We start from the raw sequence: 26058 nt of genomic DNA on the forward strand, positions 1-26058 counted from the left end.
TATAGCATTCTTTGTCTATAACTGTTCACATTCAGATGCTCAGTATCTCTATCAAGAATTTGTTCATCATTTTGTTTGAGACAAATATAACTGAAGGTGAAAGAGCTGTGTGAAGAGAAGATCAGTTGATTACCTGTCTCATCTCAGTTTATATAATAATAAGATGTTCTTTTTACAGCTGTTTCTTATTAATATACATAATTCTCTGAGCTTTGAGACTCTGTGAACAGTGTATGATGTTTACTACTCTATATTCTGTACAGTATATCAGACACTTGATCTTCTGTATAATGATAATGAGTGAATTATTACATTTGAATCTGCTGTTATATTTACAACTGCTCACTGCATGCAGTCAGTATTCATTACTATATTAATTCATGAAAATGTTACAGATTCATCTGCTCTCTGAGCATGTTTTCATCATGCTCTCTGTGATAATCTTTTACATTAACTGCATTAGATGAATTCAGACTGTATTAATAATACTTCTTTAGAAGATTCATATTATAACTATAATCTGTTTCTTATTCAGCAGCTTCTGTATGAGTTTGACAAGACTCTTGCAGACTTCAATCTGTCTGCATGCAGCTCTGTATGAAATAATCTTATTAAAAACTGGCTACTTTTTGAGAAGCAGAACTATAATCTTATAGAGAAAATTATCACTGCAGACACTCTGCAGACACAGTTGAATGATAATCAACATCATACATATGATTCAATTCTGGCCATAATAGAATTACAGTCATCTCACTATTTTATACAGAGTTCAGATGACACTGATAAAACATTTCTTTACAGAGCTCTCTATAGCTGTCTATGTGCAGGTGAAAAAACAGTTCTTTATATGACTTTCTCTAGCATTGCAGCTGTTCTTTTATCACATGATAGAACAGCTCACTCATGTTTTAGCATTCTGATTGAATTGAATGCAGATTTCATGTCAAAGATAACTATTCACAGTGAACTGAGCTGTCTGCTACAGACTGTGAATTTGATTATTTAAGATAAGACTATCATACAGCACTGCTATTGTATGAAGATTATTAATCATCTTCTTCAAGATTTATATTTATCAGATGAGCTTTTTGATGATGTCTCTATTATATTTAATGATGATTTTACACAGACTCTGTCTGTTATATTATGTGATAGCTGTGCTGCAGTTGTTACAGCTTGTCTGCAGCATTTATATATATAACAGCAGTTAACTGTACTGTGCTTGATAAGAAATATAAGACTTGCTATGAATGATAATAATGTGATATTTGTGAATTGACTTAGTCAAATGTTATATAATTCAGACTGTATTAACTGTATTAATCTTTCATCATATATTCATCAGACTGCTAACATCAGTGTGCTGTGTGAGAGAGTGTTTTCTACAGCTGAATTTAGAACTGCAGTGATCTGCTCTAATTACTTTAAAAGTTATATTATTCTCACTGTATTAAATCAGAATGCATTTCATATTAATGAATAAGTTATAACAGTTATGTCAGAGAATATTCATACATTCTATACTGCAGATATGACTTATACAGATGATCTGGCTCTGAGCTGTGAGAAGTTCTTCTGTGAATATCTGACTGCTATTAACTGTTCAGCTCTATCATTATCTGTATTGAGGTTAAAAGTAAGTATTATTATTATTATTATTCTTCAATTATAGATGTATGCAGTCAGAGACTATGACATCTACCTGAGAACTTTTAGTTCTCAGGGTTTTTCCTATATCTGTAAAGTTAACTATTATACATTCATCAATTTCAGATATGCAAAATCAGAAAATTTCAGCTCAGAATACAAAAACTGTTTACAAATTGCAGTGTTTTAACATCATCTCATACTTTGAAATCATTTAACAATATCATGACAAAGGAAAAGAGAACACAGTCTTAAAGATAGACATATTAAATAGATAGACAGAAAGAAATTGAAAGGAAAAGATAAAATAAAGAAAGACTGTAATAAAACAAATTATTAAAAGATAGTATATAGCTGTTTTAACAGACTATATCTAATTGATTTCCTTCTCTTCATATTCAGATAATTCTGAATTTAGTCATTTTCTTGTAGCTGCTTGAGTTTCTGATAGAAAGTCTATTAAGTATTTAATTCCTGTCTCAGTTGAGAATAAGAATCTCATATTTAATTGATTTAGATCATACTTCTCTTTCAATCTGGCTCTGAAACTATTGTATAATGCACAGTGCATTACAATATACTCAGAATTCTCATTTGTGTTGCAGAATGAGCATTCTATTGAGTCAAATCTATCATCAAATCTTTGTATATAAGATTTGAAATAGCCATGTCCTAGTTTCAGCTGTATTATAGATGAGAATATTTTCTTTTTACATTTAATTGAACAAGATTTTCACTTGGGTTTTGTTTCAAATCTTGAATAATGTATACTCTTCTTTTGTTTCTGCCAGCTTTCATTTCACTTGTCTAAACAAGATTCTTTTATTTTTCTCTTTATAAAAGATCAGAACATAATTTTTTGAATAGATCTGCTTAATTCTGCACTCTTTTTTGCAGCTGAATCAGCCAATTCATTATCATGAATATTCATATAAGCAGGAACTCAGTGCAGATGAATTATCAGCTTTGATGTTCTTCTCTTTTGAATTTTCAAAACAGAGTTTAAGATCAGTTCAAGATTCATTTGATCATTATGAATCTAACTATTTCTAAGTCTTTTTAAAGCAGCTGAACTATCAGAGAATATTCATATCTCTTTCAAACAATTTCCTCTTTTATGAGATTTTATTTCAATGAGTTTGAAAGCTTTCACTATTACAAATAGTTCAGCATCAAAGACTTCACATTCAGAGCCTAGATTTCAGAAATCTGAGATAAAATTGATATTATCTTCAGTATAAGCAATGCCTGTGTCTAATCTATTCAAGTTCTCATTTTTTGAGTCATCTGAATAAATCAGAATAGAGTCTTTTATATTGATTGTAGAAATTCTCTTCAAATGCTGTTCATATTCTTTCTCTTTTGATAGTTCATTTATTTATAAGTCTATAAGAGATTCAAGCTTTTCTCTTCAGAGAGATAACTTCTCATGATCAACTTTTTCAACATTTAAAGAAGAAAATTGATTTTTAATCAGAGAGTATAGTCTGTACAGTTGAGAAGGCATTTTCTTTGAAGAATTATTTTCATTTCAATCAAGAAATCTATTTCAATCCAGTTCATTTCCAGAGTTAATTGATGGAAATGAAGAAGAGACTCTTTCTCTGATTATATGATTTAAGCTCATCTTTACAACTCTTAGAGCATAGTTCATACAGGCCTTTTCAAATTTAATAGCAGAAGGAGGAATTGAAGCTTCAATTTCCATTACTTTAATAGAAGATGATTTGAATGCTTTCAGAATTCTTCTCAAGGCTCTGTTTTACAGACTTTGAAAGAGTTCAGTGAAATTCTCTTGATTATTTCATCAAACTTAAACTTCATAATCAGCTACTGATGTAATACAGGCTATATATAACTGTCTCATAGCCTGGAAGGATAGACCTCTCTCTGTATTTGATAGTCTGATTATGTTGTTCAATAGTCTTTCTGCCTTGACAGTTCTTTGTTGAATGTGATATTTAAAATTCAACTTGGAGTTTAATCATACTTCTAATCATTTGACATTTACACTGGGTTTAATCTCTCTATTTAAAAGAGTTAGAGATAGTTCTTTCTCATTGAATCTAGAAAAGAAATGAATTAACTCAGTTTTATTCATATCAAATTGAATTTGATTGATATCTGCTCTAACAAAGATTGACTTTGCAGCTTCTTCAATTACTTTCAAATTCTCTTTGATAGTTTTTGAGCTGTAGACTAGATCAATATCATTCACATAACTCAGAGATCACACTATTCTCATATTTCTATTTTTGAATAGATATGCAGTGTATATTGCAAATAAAATGAGTGAGATTGAAGATCTCTGTGATACTTCTATTTTTATCTCAGTCTTGTCTTGTTTCATTTCATCAAAGAAGAGTTGTATACTTCTTTTAGATATAAAACAGTTAACCTATTTTATTAGAGAAAGTGGCAGTTTTAATATCTTCAATGTCTGAATTCACTTTGACTTTGAAACATGATCAAATGCTTCTTTTATATCAATAAAAACTGCAGTTGAGACCAGACTCTCATACTTTGCTATTTAAAAATCATGAACAACTGAGAGAACAGTGTCAATTACAGAACACTGTTTTCTATCTCTCATTTGTTCACTGAATAAAAGAGAATCATCTATAGAGCTTATAAAAGATAGTTAAGTAGCTATTATCTTTTCTAAAACCTTTTCTAGACAGTTCAATAGAGATATTACTCTATATGACTTAGAAATTGAAGTTTTCTATTAGATTTTGTAAGAATCACTCCAGTGGCTTCTCCCCAGTATTCAGAATGATATCCATTTTTCAAGAGATTGAAAAAGAGCTCAAAATATTCATTCTTTAAGTAGAAATATATATTTTAAATAATCAAGTGATTAATTGAATCAGGACCTGCAGCAGTTTTAACAGAACTTGAGAAGATAGCTGACTCTAATTCATCTTGTGTAAGATCAGATCATTCCCAGTCATTTTCATCAATGTAGTTGAGAAGTGATATATTCTCTTTCTCTGAATCTGAATGTGAATCTGGTGAGTTCTGAAAGAGAATTCTCATAAAAGCTTGACATTTTTTCTCAAAAGAGTTTACTGTATATGATTCATTCTGAAACTCATATTCTAAGACTGGAAGTTTTGCTACACTTCTTGTTTTAGTATAGTTAAAAGCTTTAAAAACTTCTTTCTCTTGTGCTTCTTTAAGAAATTTATTCCAGCAGTCTGTTTTAGCTCTTTTAATATCTGAAAAATATTCATTTCTGACAGCTTTGAACTCTTCATCAGATATTACATCATTCTTTCAATCTCTTCTAGCAGTAGCTAATTCTTTTCTTTTAGATGAGATATTCTCATTTCATCAAGGTTTTGAATACTCAGAAGATTTTCTCTTTGAAATATTATCTCTAACACTTGTTAGAATAATAGATGTAATAAGCTTCACTCTATTCTCAAGCATTTCATTTGAGATATCTTGACCAGAATTTCAATATAGCTCATTCTGTCTTTCAGATTTTAACAGTTTTATACTTTCTTCAACTGCTTTTCAATCAGCTTTTTCAAAGTTATACTGATTAGAGAGAAGAGGATTTTCACTCATTTGTTTTTCACTCAGTGCAATATTAAATTGAATAATCTCATGACCTGATTCTGATGTCTCATTTGAATCAATAAACCAGTTTACAAGTCTTCTTTTCATTAGATTTTGTGACATGAAGATTAGATCTATAATAGACTTCTATTTCATGTCTTTTCTAAAGAATGTTTGTTGATCAGATTTATTAACCAAATCTATTGAATGCTCAAAGGTTCATTTAATCAGATTATCAGCTCTCACTGCTCTCTTACATTCTGAATTTCATCAGAGATGATGTGCATTGAAATCTTCTGCAATTATAGAGTTTCTTGATAAAGTTATGTTCAGAAATCCTCTATCAATTATCCAGATATTGTTATTTTTCTTCAATGACTTTTCATTATAGATATTTATGAGCTGTATAGTATCAAACTCATTTTCTTTATCTATAATATCACTCATCAGAATATCAGGGTCAGACATGATATCAAATCTTAGATTAAATTGATATCTTGATCTCTTTCTTTCATAGATCACTACTCTTGACTTTATCTCAGACTTTTGAGATAAAAAGCAGTAGTAGCTTGAATGAGAAATGACATATTTTTACTCAGCATCAAAATTCAGTTCCTGAAGCAGTATAAAATCAACTTTTTATTCAAATGTAATTTGAAGACAAGAATAAATGCAATTTGAGTTTCTATTCACATTATTTTAAATAAATGTGATTTTTGAAGAGTTTTTAAACTTTTTTTATTGTTTTTGTTGTATATTCATACTAAAAGAGAGTAGAGTAGAATCTAATCACTATCATCAGATAGTAGATTATAACTGTTCTGAAAAGTAGAAATCTCAACTGCTTGTATTATATCTAGTTTATCATCAGACTCATTTCTCAATTCTCTAATCTTAACAGAAGTTTGAGGATTCAAATTCTGTTTACATTTAGCTGAAGAATTGAAGTTTGAAGACTTAGATAGTTGAGAGTTTCTTCTTTTTAAGCTTGCAGTTATGAGTTTACTGACTTGACTATTCTCTTCAGTTCTAGATTTACTCTGTGTGGCGGGCTGCGCCCGATCAATCATATAGACTATTCCATTACACTTCATAGATTCTTCCATTCCTGATCGCCGATCCGCGGCCGCTACGAACGCGCGTAGCGTACGCTCCGATTCTCGGCCACTCCTGATCACTGATCCGCGGCTGCTACAAACGCGCGTAGTGTACACTCTGATTCTCAGCCATTCCTGATCACTGATCCTCGGCCGCTACGAACGCGTGTATATTCTTCTGCCCCGAAGCTCCACCATGTACATCACCACATACACATATAAATATCCATCTCAATCACTGATTCTTGCACTTTCTCTTTCTTTCCTTCTCTAACATTTTTATCTTTATTATATAAGATCTATTAATATTATACTGATCTATTCAGCATAGGCCTCTTATACTATAAAAATGTTCATTGTCTTCTTATTAGAAAACAATTATTCATGCATTATCTTCTCATCAGAAATGATTATTCATTGAGAGATATCTGAATGTATAACAATGTGTAAGAAACAGTCACACAGTTAAGCAGACACTGAATTCTTAGATAGAAGCTTGCTTATCAGTTGCTCTGACCCTGCAACAAGATCTTATAAAGAGAATAAGATCTTATAAGAGAATATCAGTGAAAGATCTGAGAGTTCTGACACTCAGATATATAAGAATATGATTACACTTCTTCAGATTTCACAGATATCATATATCTGACAATCAATATAATCATGTCTAATAATAATATGAAACTCTTAAACATGAGCATAGATGCAGTGTCACAGTGGCTCTGAGCAATGTTGAAACTATAACAATAATAAATAGCTGATATGCATACAACTCAACAATGTTAATATGAAGAGATTCAATAATTATTATAATAAGAAACTCATGTAATTCCAGTATTTACAGAATTGAATATAAAAGCACTGAAAGAACACTTAGATACTTCTGCATATTTTAATGCTTCTGATCTCACTCTCTACTTATCATGAAGAATGAAAATGCTCATAAAACTGAGTATAGATGAAGATTTTATTGATTTATTAACTAATCAAGATTGATATATCAATGAATGATTGAAGAATTGCATGAAACAGAAGTTTCATTCATAAATGAAAGTATGTGAATCAGTGTTGTGAATGTCTGATAATATTATGAAATATCTTGATATTCTGTTCTGAGACACTGTCATACAACAGAAAGTATTAGATTGATTACAGAGTGTCTGACAGAGAAACACTTCTCTTATAACATTTATCCCTGACTTCAATACCAAGATTCTAGAAGCAGGTGATCAGTCTTGAAAGAATTGAATAAAGATTAGCATGCTCAAAAAGACATTGACTTTTGAACTCTTACAGATTCTTATGAGTGTAGATGAAGACTTAACTTATGAAGACTTCTACACACAGCTCTGAATAATGAATGACTGTCTTATCAAGCTTAAGAATATACAGAATAGTAATAGAAGATGTTATACTTCAGTGACTCATACACCCGCGCTGAGGAATAACAATGATGCAGATATCATGAATTGAGTAGACTTGAATATCTATACATAAGCAAGAGTCTTCACTATCTGAACAGACTTCTGAGTTCCTGAAATTACTTCTGAAGAAGCTGCTGATTAATGTCAATATAGAGTGTGTATCAACTGTAACTGATCAGAACACATTGCTTTCAACTGCTGATCAATCTATGTGTCTTCATATTCAAGAGAAGAATCAGTGTCTTCTTGTTTGAAGAATGAATCAGCATCTGTCCACATCAACCATGTTGTATTAGAGAAAGATTCAGAGAATAACTATGAAAATACTCTGATGAAACAGGAAAAAGATTAGCTTCTGTTCAAATTTGTAAACAGAAGCTTGAAAAGATCAGATGACAATGATTTAAAGAGAAGATGATAATGAATACAATTCTTATATTCACTGTGATTAATAATATGTATAATATGAAGACTATGATAGACAGTGATCTATGTCACTATACAATGATAAAATCTTCAGTTGTAAGATATCATAACCTTCAGTGTATCTCTCTATTAAAACCCTGACTTCTTGCAGAATTTGATGATTCAAAAGACATTTGTATCTATTACATGGTGAAGCTGATCATAGATGTAGAAGAACATCAATGTGAAGATGCCTATGTATATGAAGTTGATAATCTTGATTATAATCTTATATTAGAACTTGTCTGGCTATCTGAACAAGGCATCTTATTGAATGCTTGAAACAGAAGCTTGATATTCTCTAACAATGATAGAGTTTACAAAAATGACATTTACAAGATCATGAACCTGACACAGATCTCTGTCAACACATATGAAATACTCTGAAAAAGAAGTCATCATCAAAATCACTGACAGAGTCACTGATAGCAAGATTATGTATCAATCTATTTCATCAGTCTGACTGATATTAAAAAGGCTCTAGAAAAGTTATTCTGTGTTACAACAACAGATCCTTGTATGAAACTCTCTTAATAATATCATGAATATCTAGATGTCTTCTGACAAGATAATATTACAAACATACCTCTCTTACAAGGTTCTGAAGTGAATCACAGTATCAAGTTAGAGAAAAAGAATGATAAGAACTCTGAACTATCATGAGACACTCTTTATAGCATGTTCTGAGATGAACTTCTTCTCCTTCAAAAGACACTCAATGATCTGTTGAATAAAGAATTCATATATATTAACAACTCTTCTGCTGCAGTCTCTATTCTCTTTGTAAAGAAATCAGGTGAAGAACTTTGATTCTGTGTGAACTATTGAGATCTGAATAGATTGACAAAGAAAGATCAATATCTCTTATCTCTCATCAATGAAATCCTAGCACAGATCAGATGAGCTCAATGATTTACAAAACTAGATATTGTCACCACATTTCATAAGATTTGTATCACTGAAGAAGATGAATGACTTACAGCATTCTGAACACATTATAGTCTCTTTGAATGAATAGTCACACTCTTTGAACTGACTAATGTCTTCAGTACATTTCAGAAGTATATCAACTGAGTGCTCTGAGATTTTCTTAATGAGTTTATATCTGCTTATCTAGATGACATTCTCATCTTCATCAATGAATTTAGAAAAGAATATCAAGAATATGTGCAAAAGATATTACAATGACTATGAGAAGCAGAACTACTGATAGATATTGACAAGTGTGATTTTGAAGTCAAGAGTATCAAGTATCTGAGTTTTATTATAGAAGCTGATAAGAGGATTTGAATGAATTCTGAGAAAGTCTTTGTCATTCTTGAATAAGAAGCTCTGTATACTGTGAAAGATGTATGAAACTTCATTGAATTTACTAACTTCTATCAGTAATTTATATGAAACTTCTCAGATATTGTGAGATCACTTACAGACCTCACTAAGAAAGACTCAGTATTTCAATGATCAGTGAATGCTGAAGCTGCATTTATATAGATGAAGAAGATGTTCATTAATACCTCTCTACTGATAACATTTGATTCTGATTGTGAGACAGTTGTTGAAGCTGATTTCTCTGACTATATAACAGAAGAAGTGATATTATAATATAATGATGAAGATGTTCTACAATCATGTGTCTTCATGTCTAAGAAACTGAGTCTCACTGAATGCAATTATGAGATCTATGATAAGAAACTTCTTACAATTGTATACTGTTTAGAAGAATGAGACTCTGAACTCTGAAGTGTCTCTGAATTTGAGATAGTCACAGATTATAAGAATCTCAAATACTTCACAACTATCTGTAAACTTACTGAATGACAGATGTGATGATCTGAGTTTCTAAGCTACTTTCATTTTATAATACACTACTGTTCTGACAGCTAGAACTCAATGATAGATGCTCTCTCACAATGAGAGCAAGATATATCATCTGATATAACAGATACTTACTGAATGAATTGAGAGCACTGGCTCTTGAACCTGAAGATATTAATTGATCAAGATAGAATGACTCACAGCATCATATATACTTCTCTGATTAGAACTGACATTGATATCTTCACTTTCTCTACACTGAATGAACTATGATATACAGCAGCTCAGACTGATGAACTTCTTCAGATTCTCACTGAAGCAGTATATCAAGAAGCACTCTGATTTCCTTCAGAACTATGTATCAGAATTGATATCTCAGAATGCTCAATTGATGATAATAATATTCTATAATTCTGTGAATGATGCTGAGTCTCTCACTCTGAACTCTTACACACTTGAATAATGCAAGAGATGCATGATTTGTGTATAACTGATTATCTGAGCTGTGAATAACTGTATAGAATAATCTTCTGAGAATTCTACTGATCTGAGATATTAAATAGCATCAGATGCTTCATCTGAAACTGTAATTACTGTTCTTCTGTTATCTCATGAAAGAACTGTAGAAAAGATCTACTGAAATCACTTAATATCTCTGATAGAATCTGATAAGATATAGTGATTGACTTTGCTGTTAATCTATCTGAGAGCAAGAGCTGCAGAAACATCCTGGTCATTGTTGACTGACTAAGTAAGAATGTAATATTGAAATCTTGTAATAAGATGAACACTGAACAAGTTGCTGAAGTCTTCTTATAAAGTTCATTCTATTAAATGCATGAATTGCTGAGATTGATAGTATTGAATCAAAGCTGTTAATTTGTAAGTACTCTCTGAACAAGAATCTGTCAAGTTCTCAAGATTATACACTATCTGTCAACTATCTATCACTCTGAGATTGATGATGCATCAGAACAGACAATTCAGACTGTAAAGAATTATCTTTATAAGTTCTGTAATCACTTATAAGATGATTGACATGACCTTCTTCTACATACAGAGATTGCTATCAATAATTGAGATGTCATTTCAACAGATGTAAGCCTGTTCTTTCTTACACACAGATATCATATGAAAGTGTTGAATCTTCTAGAGATCACACAGTGCACACTGAACCTCTGCAGTTCAATTCAGATCATTAATAATATAGTAATAAAGCTCTGAGATATCTGCAACTGAGCAGAGGCCTTCATGACAACTGTAAAACAAGATCAAGAAGATTAAATCAATATCTGATGAGATCTCACAGAGCAGTATAAGATAGAAGACCTTGTATAATTGAATCTCAAGAATATATAAATCACATGTTCATCTTGTACACTAGACTATCATCATGTCAGATATAAAGTGATAGAAGTTCTAGATAGTCATAACTACTGTCTTAACACATTATCAGAGATTCATGATGTATTTTATACAAGCTTGCTTCACTGCACTGCTACTGATCTGTTCTCTTCTCAGCTGACTTCTGACTGACAGCTGCCAGGCATCATAGAAGAAGATAATGAGCTTGAGTGAGAGATTGAAGATATTCTTGATAAGAGATTCTGCAGCTGCAGCTGACAATATCTGATGAAATAGGTCAGCTATGATTAACTGACCTGAACTCTGAGTTCTGCATTATCTGAAACAGCAGTTCTTGACTGATGAGAACTGCTTCTGAAAAGAGAGGACTAATGTGGCAGACTGTGCCTGATCAATTATATAGACTATTTCATTACACTTCATAGATTCTTTCATTTCTGATCACTGATCCGCGGCTGCTACAAATGTGTGTAGTATATGCTCTGATTCTTGATCACTTCTGATCACTGATCCGCGGCTGCTATGAACGCGCGTAGCATATGCTTTGATTCTCAGCCATTTCTGATCACTGATTCTCAGCTGCTACAAACACGCGTATATTCTTCTGCCCTGAAGCTCCACCATGTACACCATCACATATGTGTATAAATATCCATCTCAATCACTGATTCTTGCACTTTCTCTTTCTTTTCTTCTTTAATGTTTTTATCTTTGTTATATAAGACCTATCAATATTATACTGATCTATTCAGTGTAGGCCTCTTACACTCTGAGCTTCATCTTTTCTTCAGTTCTTTTGAGTTCTTGAAGTAAACATACATTCTTTTGAGCTAGATGCATGTTTTTCTTTGCAGTTAGAGCATTTAAGCAGAGTGTATTGACATATTTCATCTCTTTTTGAGCATGTTTCACATTTATACTCACTAGTTTTATAATCTCTGGTACAGAATGCATATTTTGAGTCTCTGAAACAGAGAATTGCAAAGTATTCATATCTTTGACAGTTTGAACACTGTGTTTGAGCTTTGAGATTCATTCTTGAGTCTTTGTATTCATGAACTCTCATTTTCAAACCTGCTACTCTTACTTCAGAGATCTTTGACTGTTCAATTGTCTTTGTATATACTAGAACAGAGGCATTTCTTCTGCTTTGTCTGACCTCAATTGAATTTAGTCATACAGGCTCTTTTCTCAGTTGAATAGAGTTGTATTCTTCTAATTTGTTTTTGAGAAGTAGCATTTCTTCTTCACAGTCAAAAATTTCAACTGAAATATCATGAAGAATGAATTTGTCTCACTTTTCATCTCTCTCAGATAGAATTATTGTGTTTAACAAAGATTCTACTGCTGATTTCCAGAGATTCTCATTCTGAATAAGGAATTCTGCACTGAATTCAGGTATTGTGATCAGAATGATGGAGTTTTCAAAGAAGAATGACTCAATTGAAGCTATAACTGATTTTTGAACTTCAATATCAGTCATTAACTGAGAAAAGAACTGCTAGTTGATTTCATTTCTAATTCTGAAAATGAGGTTTGAGTTTAGCTTATTTCTCTGCAATATATCCTGATTTGAGACTTTGAGAATAAGTCTTCTATTTCTGGAGATTTGAAGATTTTTCTCTTTTTGCATTTTTTTCTTCACTCTTCTATCACTAGAAGTATGAGCAGTATTCTTCTCAGTTTTCTCAGAATTTTGAGCAGGTTTTGAGATAGCAGATTTAGAGATAGCAGGTTTAGAGACAGCAGATTCAGCTGCTTGAGTATATGTTTTCTTCTGATTCAAAGAAGAAGAAGAAGAAGAAGTAGAAAAGAAAGAAGAGCAAACTGAAGAGTCAGTGATTGTATTAGAAATTTTCAAAGTTTTTTGAACTGTGTTTGAAATTCTAAGTTTGAACTTGATCACTTTCTGTAGTTATCTAGTCTGAGCATGAAGAATTAACAGAACTTCTTCATTCATCTCACTCAGACACTGCTTTCCAAGAATTTTACTTGCTTTTTCAAGTTTCTGTATTTCAAGAACTTGTTGTTTCTCTATTTCTTCTTTCTTTCTTCTCTTCAGAATTTCAATCTCAGAAATAGTATTTGAGAAAGCATCTTTTTTCACATCAACTGAGTGTACTTTTGAACTCATAGTTCTTACTCAATGAAAAGTTGATCAGATTAATTCAATTGAGATATTTATTAAACTCTTTTGAATTGAAAAGTTGGTCAGACTGTTTCAATTAAGAGGTTTCTAAGTCTGTTTACAATTGAAAAGTTGGTCAGACTATTTCAAAAGAAGAATAGCAGACTTTTGTGTATAAAACACCTGATTTTTTTCACACTAGTTCAGTAACTAGGTTAGATTTTTGAAGAGAATCTAATAAACTAAAATTGATTTTTAAGATAAATCAGTAAAATCTTTACAATCTCTTTCTTGAGATACAGTGAGGAAGAGTATGATATCAATTGATAGTAAATCAGATAATATAACAGTTTTTGAGAGAAAAACTGACAAAAAATAAATCAATTTTTTGAAGAGAAATTGATTAAAACTATTCAATTTTATTCTAAATTATTCAATTCTTCTCACCCAACAAGTGTGCAACTCAAATCAGTTAATAAAGAGTGTAAAAAAGAATTAAGTATTAATGAAAGCTCTTCAGTCACTGAAAAAGTAATTCTTACTTAAAAGAATATGAAATTATGATAGAAAACAACTCTGTTTTTAATTCTTTGTGCCCCGGTGGCTGAATGGTTAATGCGGCCACCCGGTAGCACCTTGGCGTGGGAAACCAAGGCGCGTGGGTTCGAAACCCGCAGGGGATACATTAAATCCGGAACTCAAGCACCTCAGGTTTCTAATAAATACAGAGGTGTACAAATCGCTTCAATGAATTGCTCTATGTTCCCGGGCTGGGAAGTTATTATCGCATGTATCTAATTGTCACTCCTTTGTATTTTCCTATGTTCTTGTTATCTTGGCGTGGTCTCAACACCTGTATTTCCTCCTGTATAACCAACACTTGACCTGTATTTAACATCACGCAAGGACTCATCATAAGCTCCGCTTGCATATGAGTATAATAGAAGAATAATAATAATAATAATTTAATTCTTTGTAAGAATATTGTGTAAAACCCAGAGAAAAACATCTTACTTTTTCAAGAGAAGTAAAAAACTATTTCTAAAATCTTTTTTTTATATTAACTGCTGCAGAAGAATGAGATAGAAACTGCTAAGATATGCACTACTGTATACCCTCTACCAAGACTTTCCCTCTTCAGAGTCTTGATATTATAGAGAATATAAGTCTGTTTCTATATGATAATATAAATAATATCAGCAGGATGTAGAGGAACTGGTTATTTATATCTCAAAATAGAAGACTTTGTCAATGATTATATCAATATAGAGTTAATTCTCAAATTCAATAGAAACCTAGTGTTACTGTTCTCAATCCCTTGCAGAATCTATTGAATATTGAGGTATTAAAACTAGATTTAATATATCTTACTGTGCAGGGATTAGACTGACCGTGTGACTGTGTCTGAGACCAGAATCAAACTTTACAGTTATCACATTGTCTAAAAGCATTACTTCTGATCATGATTTGTGTTCATTACATTGATTTCAAATCACATTATTTCAAATATTAAAGGTCTCAGATTCACTTTTCAAATAAAAATCTAGTTCTGAATAAAGAATATGTTTAAATTCTTAGTCACATTTTCATTCTGATTCTATTATTAAGAATGATATTAAATGAGATTATGAAATCACTTCTCACTTACATAATATTATAACATAGTGCTCATTTGTTGAAAATTCAATAGAGAGTGTTATTAAATATTATTACTTTTCTGAACACAGATTATAATTCATATAATTTTAATTATAAAAAAAATATAAAATACAAAAAAAAAAACAAAAAATAAAAAACAAAACAAAAACAAGAAAAAATCAGAATGAACAAAAAAAAAAAAAAAAAGAAAAGAAAAAGAAAAAAAAAAGAAAAGAAAAGAAAAAGAAAAAAATAAAAAATAAAAACAAAAAAAATCAAGATCACAGAGCTGCAGCATTCTTAAAATACTCACTTCTCAGAGTCTTTGCAATGTTCATCATTAACTGTGTATCTCTCACAGTGAGAATAACACAGCTGTAATGAGTTATTGTCTTAACATTATCTAATAAATAATCAGTATATATCTGTATAAATATGAATATTTAGAAAATATACACTTAAAAAGTGTGATCAAAGTGAACTCTGCTATCACTTGAATAACATTAAGAGCAGAATGCTGAAATTGATGATTTCTCTCATCAATTTCACAGACAAGACAGGCAAAGATAATCTTGAGAAATATAAGATTCTCTGACTTCTGGTAAAAACAGATCTCACAGAGAGACTCTATTTTCATAATATCAGAGACTGAGTGTTATTAAAAAGTATTACTTTCATACAATATATATACACTTACTGTGACAATTCATTCTCTGCATATATAACTGAGAGTTACAGCTTTCTCATGCTGCATAGCTCTCTCTGAAATGCTGATGCTGATTTGCAACTCACACAGTCTCTCAGTTCAGCACACACTGCACATATACAGCTCTGCATGCTGGAGCTGTGTTGATCATTATGACCTGGCATGATACTCGCTTTTCACAGGTCATGTTTCATTTGAGAGGGGAGGAGAAGACATGACTGTGATTTTATTAAGAGAAGATAAATAATTAGTAATATTAAATGTAATTTAGTTCTTCTGCATTTAAAATTTGATTAGTCTATACTCTTCAATTTAAGAGTTTCTAAGAGTGTTTTAATAGTTTTTATACTGACTTGAACTTAGTGATGAGTTGAAGAAGAAGAGAAAAAAGAGAAGAAAGAAATGAGAATAACTTATCTTTATAATATGAAAACAGAGAATCACTGTAATCATTCTCTCTAGCAATAAAGATCTGTTTTCTGCATGTATTTCTGATATAGATTATATGATAACTGTATACAAAGAATATCAACACTGCATGTATTGAATGAAGATGATGTTGCTATGCAACACTGTAGCTGTTTTCATATATCTCTGAAAGCTGTTAATATTTTCTTTGTCTCTTTATATTTGATAAGTCAGTAATATATTTCAATACACTTCTTCTTTCATTATTATTATCATCATCATTATCATCATCATCATTATTATCATTATCATCACAATTATCAACATTATCACTATCATTATCATTATTATTATTATTATTATTATTACTATTATCATATCATTTCTGACTGTCTCTCCTGCCTTTATCTCTCTTCAATACTCACTGAAATTAATCATGTTATTTCTCTTCAAATATTCTGCAGTTCTGTGGACTATCAAGGCGCGTGAGCACTGTCACAGATTGAAGAAAGAGAAGAAGAAGATGTTCATATGAGAGAAGACAGATTACAAGGCATGTTATAATGCCTTGAAGAGACTCTGTAAGAAAGTAGAATAATAACAATTTTAAGTAACACTTCTGATAGATTTAGACTGAACTAAGTATAGAAATAATGCAGATAATATCATCTGTGAGAGATTGAAGAAGAAGATAGTGAAGAGTTTCATACAGCAGTGATGAGATCAGAAGAAGTTCTGAGAATAATTTAAGTTCAAGATGAAGAGAGAGAGAGAGAAGAAGAGTATTACTGTAAATAAGCAGTGATAGAAGAAGATTGAGAGAGTATTAAAGTAAAAGATAAAGAAGTCAAAACTGGTAAGTTTTTTACTTTGTGATTCAAAGGTTGCTTAAGCCAGCGTACGATTACAGGCGTACGCCGGCTTCTTATATATTGAATCTCGTACACTAAATTAATTAGTGGCTGCTAGGGCCCCCTTTACATTTATACGCGTATGCTAGTAGTTCAGAAGCGTACGCGTACACTAGTAGTTCGGAAGCGGCCGCGTTATTATCCAACAGTCATACATTCTTCTGAACCACATCCTCCCCCACTAGATTCGGTCACACCCACATGACCATGTCATACACCCTAGCTTCATGCGGATTAGCTCGCCACTAGCGTTTCGCAATTGTGTGACCTATCCCTGATTCGGCTAGCATCTCACATACACTCTCACAAAGAAACTTTCACTATATTACATTACTTATTCACTAACTTTTCTCATTCTTCAATCATCTTCTTCATTATCATCATCATCAAATGTCACTATCTCATTCAAGATTTCTACTTCTTCTTCTATTCAACTCTTTTCATCTGTTCATCTATCACATTATACATGTTTCTGACAATGACTCTCTGTTCTCACAATAAGTGTCATTGTAGTGCTCATATCAGACAGTTCATTAGCAGTAAGTGTAATGTGTTGTGAAACATGATCAGAACTTGTTTATCTTCTAATAATTATCAGAATGATGTATTATCATGAATGATAATACATCTTCTTCATCTTGTTATATATTCTTAACTGTTTCTTCTTCTCAGTGAGTTTCTGATTGTGTTTTCTAGCACAATTTTACATAAACACAGATGCTGATGTTTATTTTTATTCACATAGAATCTTCACACATTGACAGATCTACATTCACTGATGATAGTGAACTCAGTATTGAATCATTGATTGAGAACTTGAAGAACATAATAATGAAGAAATTGTCTGTATTATGTGTGACTGAGTCTTCAGTGTCTCTTTCTGTCTCTTCTACTGCTTCTTTCTCTGCTACTTCTTCTCAATCTTCTACACTTATCTCTGTGTCTGGTTCCCTCACTCTCACTATCCCTGTTCTCACAACCTCTACTCTCACTACTTCTGGTTTTACTGTCTCTGCCTTTCTTACCAGCTCTTCTCATTTCAAGGAGATGTTGCATAGACTCAGTGAATCACATTTCTCAGTGTGTATGCTCTCATTCTTCTTACTAATCTCTAGAATGATTTATTATATGAAGACTGTATACAACACAACTATCTGAAGCTCAGTCACAGACATCAATTATTATATTCATTTTAAATATTTATAATGAAGTAATTGTTCATTCATATCAGAGAATCACTTTCTTCTTCAACAGTGTTGAGATTGTAAGTCTTTTTCTTTTTCATCTTTTCTTTCTGACACTGATTTTTCTGTTCTTAGAGAAAATTGTTATAAGTTTTGCTGTGTATGAAGTTATGATATTCACAGACATCAAGAAACTTTTTATAACTGTAAAGTTCAACATTGTGAGAATATTCACTCTAGTGAATTTCTTCAGAATGATAGATCTGTATCAGTCTATTCTCTGACATCTGTTGTCTGACTTCATGATACAGGTAAAAGATATCTGTGTTTTCAGAAATAGAAACACAGATATCATACTCTTTTACACTCACAGGTGTGAGGCTCATACACCTTGTCTGAGATGTTGTTGTAAAAATGAGCTGTTCACATGCTACATTCTGCTTTCTGTATTCTCTCATGTCTCTCTCTCTCTTCCTGAGAAGCCTTGTGTGTGTTGTAATTATATGTACAATTCTAAGATCAGTAGGTGTTCATTCAGTAATTGTTATCTCTGTTTTTACAGTTTTATATGCTAATAATAGTTCTTAGTTGCTTCAGTGTCAGAGATCATTTTAATTGAAGATGACAACACTGCTGAGACTACTCTCTCTCACTCTTAAACTTCTTCTGTCACTTCTTCTCCCTTCTCTGTGAAGAAGGTTGTATGCATATCAGATCATAAGTATTTAATTCTGAGTGACTTCTGTTATTTGTCTGATTCTGTGTCTTCTTCTTCTTCTGTTTCTTTCATCTTCACTTTCTCTGCTCTAACTTCTGATCCTGCAAGTTCTGTGCTCTTCTCTAATTTCTCTACACATACATGTGCGCATTTCTATATTGACATTCCAGCCAATCTTGTGATCAATGACATTAATGTTGTACATAGAGTGATAGAGAAATCAGAGATGTGCACAGTATTGTTGTAAGAGTGACTTGTGACTCTTAAATCTCTTACAGATCTTGAGTTTTGAGATTTTCTTTGTTTTTGACATTTTTCAGGTGATGTGATGTTGAAAATAGATTAAATATATGATGTATAAAAATGAATGAGATATGTATGATAACATTTGTCTTTTGCAGCTGATTCTTATGATTGATGATCAATTCATTATTTCTTTTCTTACACTTTTTCTCTATCTGCTAGCCACTACTCTTACACAACCTCTATATGATACAGTGTTTGATGACTAGGTTCAGCAGCTTCCAACTTTTTGTGATTCTGTCTTACATATTATACTGTCTCTCTTTGCTCACTCAGATCACTACAGTGAACAGCTCATTGAAACTAATCTTGCCTGATCTCTGAGCATCTTCAGAGATTGAGATGACTTGATCTCATGTATCTGTGAATATTTCAGATAGTTTATTCTCTGTGATCTTCACAATTGAACTGATGTAAACAGTCAAATTCAACTCTGAATTTCTTTTTCTTCTGTGACCTGACTCATGTGCAAGTCTGTCACTTTGAGACTGCTCTTTACCATGTTGCACTCACTGTCTGCAGTGTGTTATCATACAATCAGCTACAGTCTCATCACTTATTGAAGTGTGACATTTATCTGATTTCTTCATTTCTTCTCATTCTTTTCTTATAATTGTGAAAAGATCAGAATAAGTAAGATTATCTGGTTTGTAAGTGTCTATGATTTCTCTTACTTCACAAGACTTTTCAATTGTAAGCTTCTTCTTTTTCAACACTGATGATAGTGCTGTGAATGATTATAATTCACTCAGATCTTGCATCTTTGCTTTCACAAGTCATGAATCATTGATTAAGTTGTATAAGATCTGTTCCTCTGATTCTTTCAATGTGTATGTTCTCAGAGAATGTGATTTGAGTATCTTATATGACTCAAATCATCTAGATTGAAACTTCTCAGAACTCTCATTATGTACAAGAATTCATGTTCTCATCTTGAGACTCAATTTCTTAACAAGTGAGTCTTGTATTCTTTTCAATTGAATTGCTCAATTCAGGAGTAACTTGTTAGCTTTTATACATGTGTGGCTGATCTCTTTCAATCTTGGTTTCACATCTGCAACTGTTGTGTCTGCAACTGCTACTGTTGCATCTGTAACTGCTCTCTCTCTCACCTTTTCTGAAGCATTCTCCGGGATGCGCAGATGCAATTCATACAACAGATAGAATAATGAATGCTTGAAGACTGCATACTGTCAAATCTGTGTAGTCAATAGCACCTGCCTGAGATATTCATCTCATAGTCTTGTAGACTTATTCACTAGATATTTCATCAGCATATTGCTCAAGATTTCATTCAAGTATTTCATCTTCCTGTTCATCCGCGGATGATATAACATTGTTCTACAATGTCTTATCTGTAACTGGCTCATGAAATACCTCATCACTCCTCCTACAAGGTTCGCACTGTTATCAGTTAGAATCTCACACAGCATTTCATAGTTAACATAGATCTCATCATGTAGAAACTTCATCATCACCTTCTCTGTTGCCTCTGGAACTGCTTTCATGACTGGCCAGTCAGTAGTGTAATCAATAGCAGTGATTATTCATCAATTTTCATTTGATGTTCACGGTAATATGTCTATGAGATTCATCTCTCATTGTTTGAACAGTTGTATCATACACTTCATCTGATGTTATGCTTCTTCATGTTCTAACCCTTTCTTAGATCCTTTCATGACCTGGCAATTCAGGCACTCATGAGTGTATGTCTGAATGTTCTCAGCCATGCTTGGCCAGTACACTCTTGATTTGAGTATGCTCATGAGTTCAGGGCTTTCTAAGTGACTGAATTCTTTGTGCATGTGAGTCATCAAGTTGTGTTGAAATGAAGATTCTAGATAGAGAGCTTCTGTGTATTCTAGATCATGGTAAAGCACAATATTGTTTTTCAATTTTCTCAGCTTGAAGTTCAGAAGCATCTCTTCTACTACTTTTACAAGATGCTTATTATCTGACATCTTGTCATTCTTCAAGTGAGAGATCATGATGTTCACTCATTCTGATTCCTTGCATCTTCTCAGTGTGTTTAATGTGAATGTTCCTTGTACCTGATTCACAGAACTCTCATTCATGAAATTGAGTCTGTGACTAATTGCATCAGACATCACTGTGTCTGATTCTTTTCAGTATTTAATATGAAGATTGTACACTTGAAACTCTGAGATTCAATGTACTAAGTGTTTGAAAGGTTTTATTATTGATTGTAGATAGATAAGACTTTTGTAATCTATAATCATCATTGTTGTATGCCTGTTGTCAATATATCTATTTCACAACATCAGTGTGTGCTTGATTACTAGTAATTTCTTTTCATACACTGAGTAATTAAGCTCAGCATCTGATAGTTTCCTACCATCATATGTCACTGAGTGCAGCTTGCTGTTCTTGCTCATCTGTAGAAGAGCACCTCTGATAGCTCATTCAGATGCATTCATCTCAATGTAGAAAGATTTATTACAATCTGATTGAATAAGCACTGAGAATGTTATTATGCATTTCCTCAGTGTGAGAAAAGCCTCTTTGCACACAGCATTTCAGATGATTGAATGAAACTTCTTCTTTCACAGATTTGCATCTATTTCTCTTAAGAGATCTGAGAGTGATGCAGATATTTGTGTGAAATCCTTGATGAACCTGCAGTAGTATGAGATCAACTCAAGAAACTGTTGTACATGATATACATTTCTCAGTCACAGCTAATTCACTATGACATTCAATTTCTCTGAAATGAGGCATATACAGCCACCACTCACTACATGTTCTATGAACTTCAACTCTTTCATTTCAAACACACACTTGATTGATTTGATATAGAGCTTATACTCTGCCAGAGTTGTAAGCACTTCATTGAGATACTTCAGATGTTTATTGTATGAGTTTGAAAAGACTAGAATGTCATTGAGATATATGAGACATAAGGTTTCATTCTGTTTATGAAGAATTGTATTCATCATCATTTGAAAGATGATGAGTACATTTATCAGACTGAATGACATTGCCAGGAATTTGAACTTTTCTCATTGTGTATTAAATGTGATTTGTGAGACTGACAGTTTGTCTATGCAGATCTGCTAGTATTCTGAGAGAAGATTGATTTTTAATAGATATCAGATGTTTTCAACTGTATCTAACTGTTGTTGAATTCATGACAGTGAATATTCATTCTTGATCATAAGCTTGTTGAGTGCTTGATAATCAATACACATTCATCACTTCTCATCTGTCTTTTTCATGAATAGAACTGGAAAGCCCCACACACTTAATAAGGATTGTATGAGACCATGTTCTAGAAGGTCAGTGATCTGACACTTCTGTTCTTTGAGATGTGTTTGTGACAGAGGGTACATGTTCTGATTGACTGGTTTTGCATCCCCTGTGTCAATCTCATGTACAAATCCTTGTTTCAGTGACAATTTCAGTGAAAGATCTGTTCAGAAGACCTTCTCATGCTTCTTCAGAAGCTTCTTCATACACTTGTTCTCTCACATATTCTTTATCTTGGTTTTCTCCACTTTCAGATCCTGTATGACATACAGAATGCTTTCAGATGAGATCTTGTAAATCATTCTCTTTACTTGTTAATATGTAAGCAGATTTAATCCTTCTATACCAGGGATGTGAAATGTCCTTCTCATATCAGTTGATAGAATTGTATGAATCATTTTCTTTCTATCAGTCAACTGCATATGACATGTACATCATTGAATCTGTGAATTAAACCTTTGAAATTAATCAAGTCTGAGAATAAGGTTATATTTCACATTCTGCAGCTCTCACACTCAAATATAGTAAGATCATTCTTCAAAGTGCAAGAGAACTCTTACTCTTATAGATAATATCAAATATCAGTTATCAGATAATCTTATATGTCAGAAATTCTTCACTCAGCAGACCTCTTTCAATCTTTGAATTATATGATTATCAATATATTGTGTAGAAGCTTCTATATCTGTTAACACTTTTACAGTCATCTCTTGATTCTTACTCAAGTGCCTCTTATACATTAACATTTCAGGTCTTAAGGTATTGAGATGAGTGTTCACTTCCTCATCTGCATCTCAGTCAGAAGCCTGCTTTCTCTTTATATTCACAGAATTCAGAGAGTCATCTAACACAGACATCTCTTTCACTTTGAAGACTTTTCATAGAATATCAGTGAGTGTCTCTGAGCTCACTGATTCTGCTAGTTTTTTGACTCTCTTACTTCTCTTGACTGCACACACTGAGTGCAATCTTTTATATCATGATTTTAATATTCATAGTTGAAGCAAGCTTGATACTTACAACATTAAGATTTTCACTCAGAGAATCTCTTTTTCAGAGAATTCAGAACTTTAGTGATAATATTCAGATCTAGATTTATCATATTCAGATATATAACTTGTGTTATAGAAGTCTGATTATCTGTTCTTCACTGAGATATACTCAATTGCAGTATTTTCTGTCATAATTGACTCACTTATTCTTATATGATGAGAATATTATATGCTTTCTTCACTGTGTCTGACTGTGAGATTAAGCATTTTCATTTCACTCTTAACTCAGATATAAGATCATGAATGAAGATCTATAAACAGAAAGATGTTAAAAGCTCTTCATTCAATGTAAGATAGTGTAAACTAAAGTGTATAAAGTATGATATAAGATTACTCACTTATCTACACTCAGTGAAGTGTTTGTAATACTTATCTCATATATTCACTTTCTCAAAGTTATGTAAGATTCATTTGAAAAACTTATTTCATATTTATAAGAATAAATATCACTTCAGATCTGTGAGATTTATCTTTTTATCAGTCATTTATAATGACTTTGCTTTTCTGTGTAGAAACACAGCAGATCTTAAAACTTGTTGAAATTTCATTAACTATCTATCTGTGAGTTCATTTTCAATCTGATAATATAATTGCATCTGACTTAGTCAGCTGATTGCAGCATCATTTTTTCAGTCATTATTAAAGCTTAATAACTTCAGCAGATCTCTCAGCTTGATATATCTCATACTCAGATTCTCATTCTGCATAGTGATCTCTGATGATATGTACACTTCTGAAGAGATTGTGAACAATTGTGATAAGATCTTCAGATTCAGTATAGTTATCTATTTATGTAAACATTCAATCTTCTACTGCAGGTCTAAGATCTGGTTTTCTCTATTCTTATTAATGATGATAATTGCATTGATGAAGCTCTTCATAGTGAATGCTTAATTCACAGTGAATATCAATTATTGTTTGACTTCTGTCTCAGTCTGTTACTGTGTACACAAGATCTCAATCTTGTTTAGAATTCTTGTATATATACAGAGCTTTGATTTCAGTTCAGTGATTTCAGTCACTTTTCTTACTGTTTTAAGTAAATTCTCTGAGAGATTCTGCATACCTTTCAGTTCAGATAGCAGAGAAGAGTGTTATTTATATTAACTAGAAAAGATATTCATTTCAGTGATTTCTTATTGATTGTATAATGTCTATTATTATATTACTGTATCATTCTATTGCTATATTATTATATGATTTCTGTTATTATTATACAACTTCAGTGATAATCACTCTCTCTTTTATCTCTTTGAGTGAAGAGCAGTCTTCTTTGAATCTGATTCACTACTCTCATCTCTTTTCTCACATCTCATTCATTTACATACATGGCATTTATCTGAGTATGAAGTTTTTTCTCAATAAGTGAAGCAGTATCAATCAGATACTCTTTCACTCACTGCTCTTCATACACTATCTTTTGAGACATTCTAGAATCACACTAGCATGATAACTATGAATTGCTTTGTAGACAGAATTATCACATCTTGAAGAAGTCTGTGCTTCTCACTGATTTTTAGACATGCTATCAGATGTGATTCAAAGGTTGTTTAAGTCAGTGTATGTTTACAGGCGTACACCGGCTTCTTATATATTGTAATATCATATGCTAAATTAATTAGCGGCCGCTATGGCCCCTTTACACTCGTACGCTAGTAGTTCGGAAGCGGCCGCGTTATTATCCGACGGTCGTACGTTCTTCCGAACCACACAACTGTTAATATGTTAATAGAGAATAATCACATAGATGAAAAAGATGAATAACATTATAGTAGTATTGTAGAGTAAATGTAGAAGCTCTAAGTGAGATGTAATTAAATATCAGACAGCTTATATAGAGAATATAGCAATTATAATTAAATAGTAAGTATTTGAAATGTCACAATTTACATCTATCAACTCTCAAAATATCAAAGCAGACAAAATGACTGAACATAAGTAGAGAACTATTAAAAAATCAAAAAAAAACAGCTCAGAAATGATGAAATTATGACTAATAATAGTGCAGAGCATGCTCAGTAAGCTCTAGAGACTCAGCAGTCTTAGCAGCCTGTTAATCTGTCTATGCCTGCTTCTCAGCAGTCACATCAGCAGCTCATTAACATGTGAATGCCTGAATATAGACTACAGCTGTTGATAGAATAGATCATCAAGAATAGTAGTGAAGTTATTACACAGCTGTGAGATATAAAGTCTAAGAGAGATATAGTACTGTATAAGAAGAATTTTAAGTCTCAGTTAAAAAGAATAATAAATGTAAAATCAGCACTTGTTCACAACTGTGATATTAAAGTCATCTTATTATACAACTCATGTAAGAAGAATCACAGTTTATTTATTAAGTGTATTATAGTCTCTGA

At 32.0% G+C, this 26058-nt stretch overlaps 1 pseudogene across 1 annotated transcript; it reads left to right on the plus strand.

Moving 5' to 3' along the window:
• Positions 1 to 14105: 14105 nt before the first annotated feature.
• Positions 14106 to 14194, plus strand: BDCG_17435 (annotated as a pseudogene). The gene has a single exon. The product of its transcript is annotated as a tRNA-OTHER (tRNA).
• The last annotated feature ends 11864 nt before the right edge of the window (positions 14195 to 26058 follow it).

Source organism: Blastomyces dermatitidis, assembly GCF_000003525.1.
Source record: "Blastomyces dermatitidis ER-3 genomic scaffold supercont1.7, whole genome shotgun sequence".
NCBI classification, from domain to species: Eukaryota; Fungi; Ascomycota; class Eurotiomycetes; order Onygenales; family Ajellomycetaceae; genus Blastomyces; species Blastomyces dermatitidis.